Genomic DNA, 6,669 nt, shown 5'->3' with positions numbered 1-6,669 from the left:
ATTTTTGCAGCCACTGTTGTGAACCTGGTTCCATTTAATGGATCTCCAGGTTCTAATAAAAAAAAAAAACCCAAGTAAATTCTATTTACTTGGTTCTATTTACTTGAGAGTCCCATGGACTGCAAGAAGATCAAACCTATCCATTCTGAAGGAAATCAGCCCTGAGTGCTCACTGGAAGAACAGATCGTGAAGCTGAGGCTCCAATACTTTGGCCACCTCATGAGAAGAGAAGATTCCCTGGAAAAGACCCTGATGTTGGGAAAGATGGAGGGCACAAGGAGAAGGGGGCGACAGAGGATGAGATGGTTGGATAGTGTTCTCGAAGCTACCAGCATGAGTTTGACTAAACTGCGGGAGGCAGTGGAAGACAGGAGTGCCTGGCATGCTCTGGTCCATGGGGTCACGAAGAGTCGGACACGACTAAACGACTAAGCAACAACAACAACATAGGCTGCCCTCCTTGGTGCACACTAACTGGCAGCAGGTCTCCAAGGTTTCAGTTGCAAGTTTCCCCCTCAGTCCTGTGTGGAAATGTCAGAGATACACCTGGGATCTCTTGCATGCAGACTATGTACTCTCCCCCCTAGCTACAACCTTTAAAGCTTCCTTTTTTTTCTTTCTATTGTCCCAAATGCTTATTCTCCACCCCCTGTCACCTACCTATGAACATTCTGCAAGTTCTAACTCCTGTTTCAATCCACTGCTCCATTAGCACACAATCCCTTCTGTGATGAAAGCAGCCCATCTAACTGAACATGAGCTTCCTGGTCTCCTGTCAAATGTCTTTACCATTGATGCTACACACAAAGCTGGCTCATTGATTTATTAGATAACATTCAGCGGGAACATCCTGCCTGGCCTCAAATCCATTCCAACCCTAAGACTTGCAGCCTTAACAAAATTACGCAGGTGAAATAAGGTAAGAATGAAATGCGGTCATGGGATGAACAAGGCATCGCCATGTACCCAGAGGAGATTTATTTCAAACTACATCCCCTTTAGGGACACGGGTGGCACTGTGGGTTAAACCACAAAGCCTAGGACTTGCTGATCAGAAGGTTGGCATTCGAATCCCCATGATGGGGTGAGCTCCCGTTGCTCAGTCCCTGCTCCTGCCAACCTAGCAGTTCGAAAGCATGTCAAAGTGCAAGTAGATAAATAGGTACCACTCCAGCGGGAAGGTAAACGGCGTTTCCGTGTGCTGCTCTGGTTCAAGTGGCTTAGTCATACTGGCCACATGACCTGGAAGCTATACACCGGCTCCCTCGGCCAATAAAGCGAGATGAGTGCTGCAACCCCATAGTTGGTCACAACTGGACCTAATGGTCAGGGGTCCCTTTACCCTTTACATCCCCTTTGGCAGTATCTCACCATCTGAAATTATTATTTGAGTCAGTTCTAGGGACCTGTAGGCAACAATCTGGCTAGTTATTTCTTATTAATATATTTATTTCTTATTAATATATTTTGTTATTAATATATTAATATTAATATCTTCTGTCCATCTCCCCCAGGTTCTCTTGTTCTCTTGGGTCCGTTCATCTGTCCATCCATCCATCCTTCTCATTTTGCCATCAGTTGGCTGAGCCACTACCAACTGATTTAACCAAGTTTGCACTTCACTTGAATTTTTAAAAGTCTGTGTTTTTTTTTAACCTGGACTATTTGAAAACAGTTTTTTCCTGCTTTGTTTGTGCATTTTTACTCAACTGAAAAGGCTCCGAAAGCAGCTTACAAAGTTTGGTTATAAGGAAGATCCCACTCTCAGGCTTTCAACCTAGAAGACATGACACAAAACAGAAAGGGATTAAGTGGGGGGAACACCTAACACAATTTTCTATAATGGCCAGGTGAAATAGAAAAAGTTGTCTGTCTCTCAGCTGAGTGGTTAGAGTGGCTCTGCATTCCTTTTCTGCCTCTACTGTAACCTGATGGCATGGCTGCTGCCAGGTGACAGGTAAGGGAGGGAAGAGCTTGATACAGCTGACTTCTCAACAGTTCTGTTGGTGGCCCTGCTTCCATTCTCTCGCTTTGCTGCAGCCCCATGGAACAGCTCTTGCTGAGGAAGAGGGAAAGCCTGACCCAGTTGGCTTTTCAGTACGGCTGCTGCGAATGACCCTGTTCTCTGCATCCCTCCAAACTTGGAGACTAAAGGACTAATGCTCCAGAAAATCAGATAATCATAGAACCATAGAGTTGGAAAGGACCCTGAGGATCATCTAGTCCAACCCCTTGCGATGCCGGAATATGCAGCTATCACGTACAGGGAACAAACCTGCGACCTTGGCATTATCAGCACCACACTCTAACCAACTGAGCTATCTATAGAGATGGTGAAGTGATCTTCCTGTCTGTGATGGAACGTTCATGACTGACATTTACAGACCAATAATAATAATAATAATAATAATAATAATAATAATTTTATTTATACCCCACCCTCCCCAGCCAGAGCCAGGCTCAGGGCAGCTAACACCAGTAAAACTACAATAAAAACATAATAGGAAAAAAACCCCAATTTAAAATACAGGTTAAAATGCAATTTAAAATGTATTTTAATGTCTCTCAGATGTACAAATGATGACTGGTGTGGGAGGTAGAAGATTCATAATTCTTTAAATCAGAAGAGCCACTGGACAGAATGAAACCTGCATAAGTGGGGGGGGGGACAGAATGATGACACTGGGAGTAGACCGTGTAACTTCCTGTGTTGTTAATTTGCAAAGTTACGGGTGAGTACTTGGATACAGGATAAGCTGGAAACTGAGATTCCCGCAGAGCATCCTATTATCCCCGCTGAGCGATCATAGAATAGCTGGAATCCGCACCTTCATCTTTCCACAGTCTAAAAGTCTAACATTTGACTTATAAGCCAACCCCCCATTCACTGCTGCTAGTAGGGTGCTCTTTATATTCTTTATCAGCCAGCCTTTGTGGGCAACTTAACACTCATTTGTACACACAAAGAGAGCACAGTGGGAGAGGAGAACAAAGACGGCATGAAAGGGAGATCTCGCAAGGCAGCAAAGGTTTGAAAACAAGATAAAATGTGAGTGGCTACCCCCTCCTGTTTCTCTTATCATCTGATGGGGCTAAGTTTTTTTTTAAAAAAAACCAAAACCCCTAAATATTCCCTTTGAAGATAAAAGTAAATGTAATATTCTCTGCAGAGTAACAACTAAATAAGATCAAATGAGCTGGTCAGTTTCAAACACCAATCACTGCAATACTATTTAAAATTCCAAAACTATTTCTTCAAGAGTAACAACTAAAAGCAAACCATTTAAACCAGATAAGGCCAACGCAGATTCCGATGATGACTTTGTTGAACAATGGCCCTAGTTTATTATGTATATTCCACTGGCAACACATGGATAATTATGAGTGGATCTGTTAAAATAAATCTAGGGTAAGTTATGCTATGTGAGCATCTAAACAAGTATGGCATTTATACATCTTTTAATGCTGGTCATGAGAAACCTAGACCCTCAAGGATGGGAGAGCAAGATGGGACAGGAAAGAAGGGTTACCAGTTTAATTCCTGTTTATTTATATAGCATTATTGAAAATCAGTCAAGACATACATTTGATAAACAGCAACATAACAAAATCTTGCTATGAAGAGTCTAAGTGTGTGTTTTGTGTGTGTTTGTGTGATCCATATATATGGAATCAGATAGATTGCATTTTAGACCTGCTTTTTAAACTGACAGAACCATGAAAAGTATAATAAGGCATTAAATCGTTTTATGGCAAAAGACTTCAGGAACCCAACCTGTCTCTTGAGATTCCCAGTCAATTGCTTGTGAAAGAACTGAGGTTGTACCTTATACTTGAAAGTGTCTACTGAAAAGGTAAAACAAAACTGGCTCTTTAATGGAACCTAAAGTGAAATATAAGCTTTAAAATTGGGAGTGATCCGTGTTCTTTAAAATGGCCCTGTAAATGCCACCAGCATATGAAATCACTTTATTCAGCACCATCAGTTGCAAAGGGAATGGGTTGTGCTGGTAGAAAAGGGGGGGGGGGGAAGCATCCTGTGTAATGCCTGCTTTAAAGAACAGTTTCAATGACACTCTTTAGGAGACCCTGTAGATGCTATTGGATGCCAATTCCCATCAGCCCCAGCCAGCATGCCCAATAGCCAGGAATTATGGGAGTTGTAGTCTAGCAATGTCTGGAAGCCCACAAGTTCTCCAGGCTTGTTTTAGGACCTTAAACATTACAGGAATTGCAGAGCAGTCATTTTTCCATAGGTTCATCCTATAGTGTTGTTGCTGTAGTATCTAAAGGTCATGTGCCTGAGGCCAGTTCTGTGTATCATTCCAGACTGGGGAGAACCCACCCTAAACCCTAGAAATTAATAAATGGTAGGATTTGGAGTCTTTCTTCTTCTTTGGCAATAAGATTGTCTTCCATAAACACGGTTCTAACAGTGGGTTCATAAGTGACTGTGGAGGCCAATTCTGGATCCACACGTCCTTCCACAGTGGGGACATAGGTTTCCAGCCATGAGTTGATCACGGTGAGGGTTTGCCAAACATGCCTTCCTTTTAGCACGTTTCCCCCTTTCATCCTGAGTTTGAGCGTCTTCAAATCCCATGACATCTTTGGTAAAGGCTATTCTCCAATTGAGGTGCCCGCTGGCCAGTGTTTCCCAGTTGTTGATGTTTACACTACATTTTTTAAAGATCTGCCTTGAGAGAGTCTTTAAACCTCTTTTGTTGCATTACGCTTTCCATTTTTAAGTTCGGAATAGAGTAGTTGCTTTGGAAGGCGATCATCAGGCATCCGCACAACATGACCAGTCCAACAAAGTTGATGTTGAAGAATCATTGCTTCAACACTGGTGATCTTTGCTTCTTCCAGTACACTGGCATTAGTTCACCTGTCTTCCCGCCCGAGTGATGCGTACAATTTTTCGGAGACACCGTTATTTGGGATGTGCAGGAAGAAATGCAAGCTGCAGAGGAATTCCTGGGTTAGCTAGAGCCATTGAGAAACAGTAAATGGCCATTTGCAATACAAGAGAATTGTCCTCCCACCCTCTTGCCCTGAGGTGCTGGGGATTTGGAAAGCTGTGAGGGTAACTAGCTGTGAGGTGACAGGAAAATGGAGTTTTTAGCAAGGTGTTCTAGGAAGAGGAAAGAAAACTGGGATCCATCTTGGGCACGTTGGCTGGGAGAGATGCTTTGGACTCCATGGCTGCACAGCTGTGTGGGACAAGTCCCTCTTGAAATGACCATACTGTAAGATCTACACTCCCTCCATGCACACTGAAAATGTAAATAGGTGAATAAACCATATTTCTTAAAGCTACCGTGTCCCAATTCTCCAAAGGAACACAAATCCTAGGTGAGTGTCTGGAACCCCCTGGAGTCTTGCAGAGAGAGTGTGGTAGCATCATACTTTTGTAGCAGTGCATTTAACACATCATGGTTGGGAGGCAATAACAGGGTGGAAAGGACCAGCATGACTGGTCCCATCCCATAGTGGCAGGTGACAGCAGTGCCATTGAATGTACACAGAGAAAACGGGTTCCTGCTCTGCTTCTGTAACATCTAAAGGAGATGTGGGAAACCTCTGGCCTTCCGGGTGTTGCCCCAAGCAAGCAAAGGTTGGGGATGCAGCAAGCTGTGGTTCAGGAAAGATCTGGGAGGCCAAAGGTCTCCCATCCTTGATCTAAAGCATAGCCGAATCACGTGCGACTCAAACTTTAGATGCCAGCCATAGACTCTACAACTGGCGTGAAGTATGGTTTGGTCATCAGCAGGTCCAAGCATGTCCAAGAGTCTTGCAGTGAAGTCAGGGCTAAACATGTGGAATTGGGGGAGAAGTTAACAGTGTGTACAAAATGTCTGGGGAAGCTGAAAATAGGAATTCCTATCCCCATGGTGAGCAGTGATTAAGAAGGCTCCTGCATGTTATTTAAGGTATATCAGGGTCAAGGTACAGCAGGCATTCCTCTGTTAATCTCTATTTGAGGACTAGGTGGAGGGTTAGCATTTGCCTGGTCAATGACCTGTTTAACTGATAGTGGGCTTTCCAATTATCAGGTGAGCCCATGGAGCCAACTCCATGACATACCTTTGTGTCCTTAACAGGTGTTTGGGAAGTTCTTTTATTATGGTCCAAACATTCATTTTTCTACAAGAACTAGATTACTGTAATCAAATGGAAACCAAGTACAAGTTGAACTGATGGCCTTCTTGATGATAAGTGATAGCCTGATTGATTTCTGTAAGCTACTGTTTTGTTTGGGGAATGTATCATAATTTGACTTCTTTTTGCAAGGGCTTCTCCCCCATATAATTTAGTTTGGGATGAAATGTCATTTATCATATTCTATGGAGTGTCCTCAGCAAACACACTGAGTTACTTGTAGATGCTCACCCTTTCTGATTTCCTAAATAGAAAACCCATTTCACTTTTCTTCATACACTATAAAACATTTTTCGTTGGATCCAGAATTTGCTCATGGTGGCAGAAAGGGGCAGGTGACTTTTGCCAGAAAGTACAAATATATATATATATAATATCTATATATGGAGGGAGCCCGTGATGTGAGCAGTGTCACCCCAGCCTTGCCAGTCCCTAAACAGCCCTGCAGGCAGGAGGTCGAATCTCCTCCTGCTTCTCCCACATAAAGAAGAAGGGAGAAAATACAT

Source organism: Podarcis tiliguerta, assembly GCF_965153285.1.
Source record: "Podarcis tiliguerta genome assembly, chromosome: 11".
Lineage (NCBI taxonomy): Eukaryota > Metazoa > Chordata > Lepidosauria > Squamata > Lacertidae > Podarcis > Podarcis tiliguerta.
The sequence above is the reverse complement of the archived record's forward strand: the minus strand, read 5'-3'. Positions refer to the sequence as shown.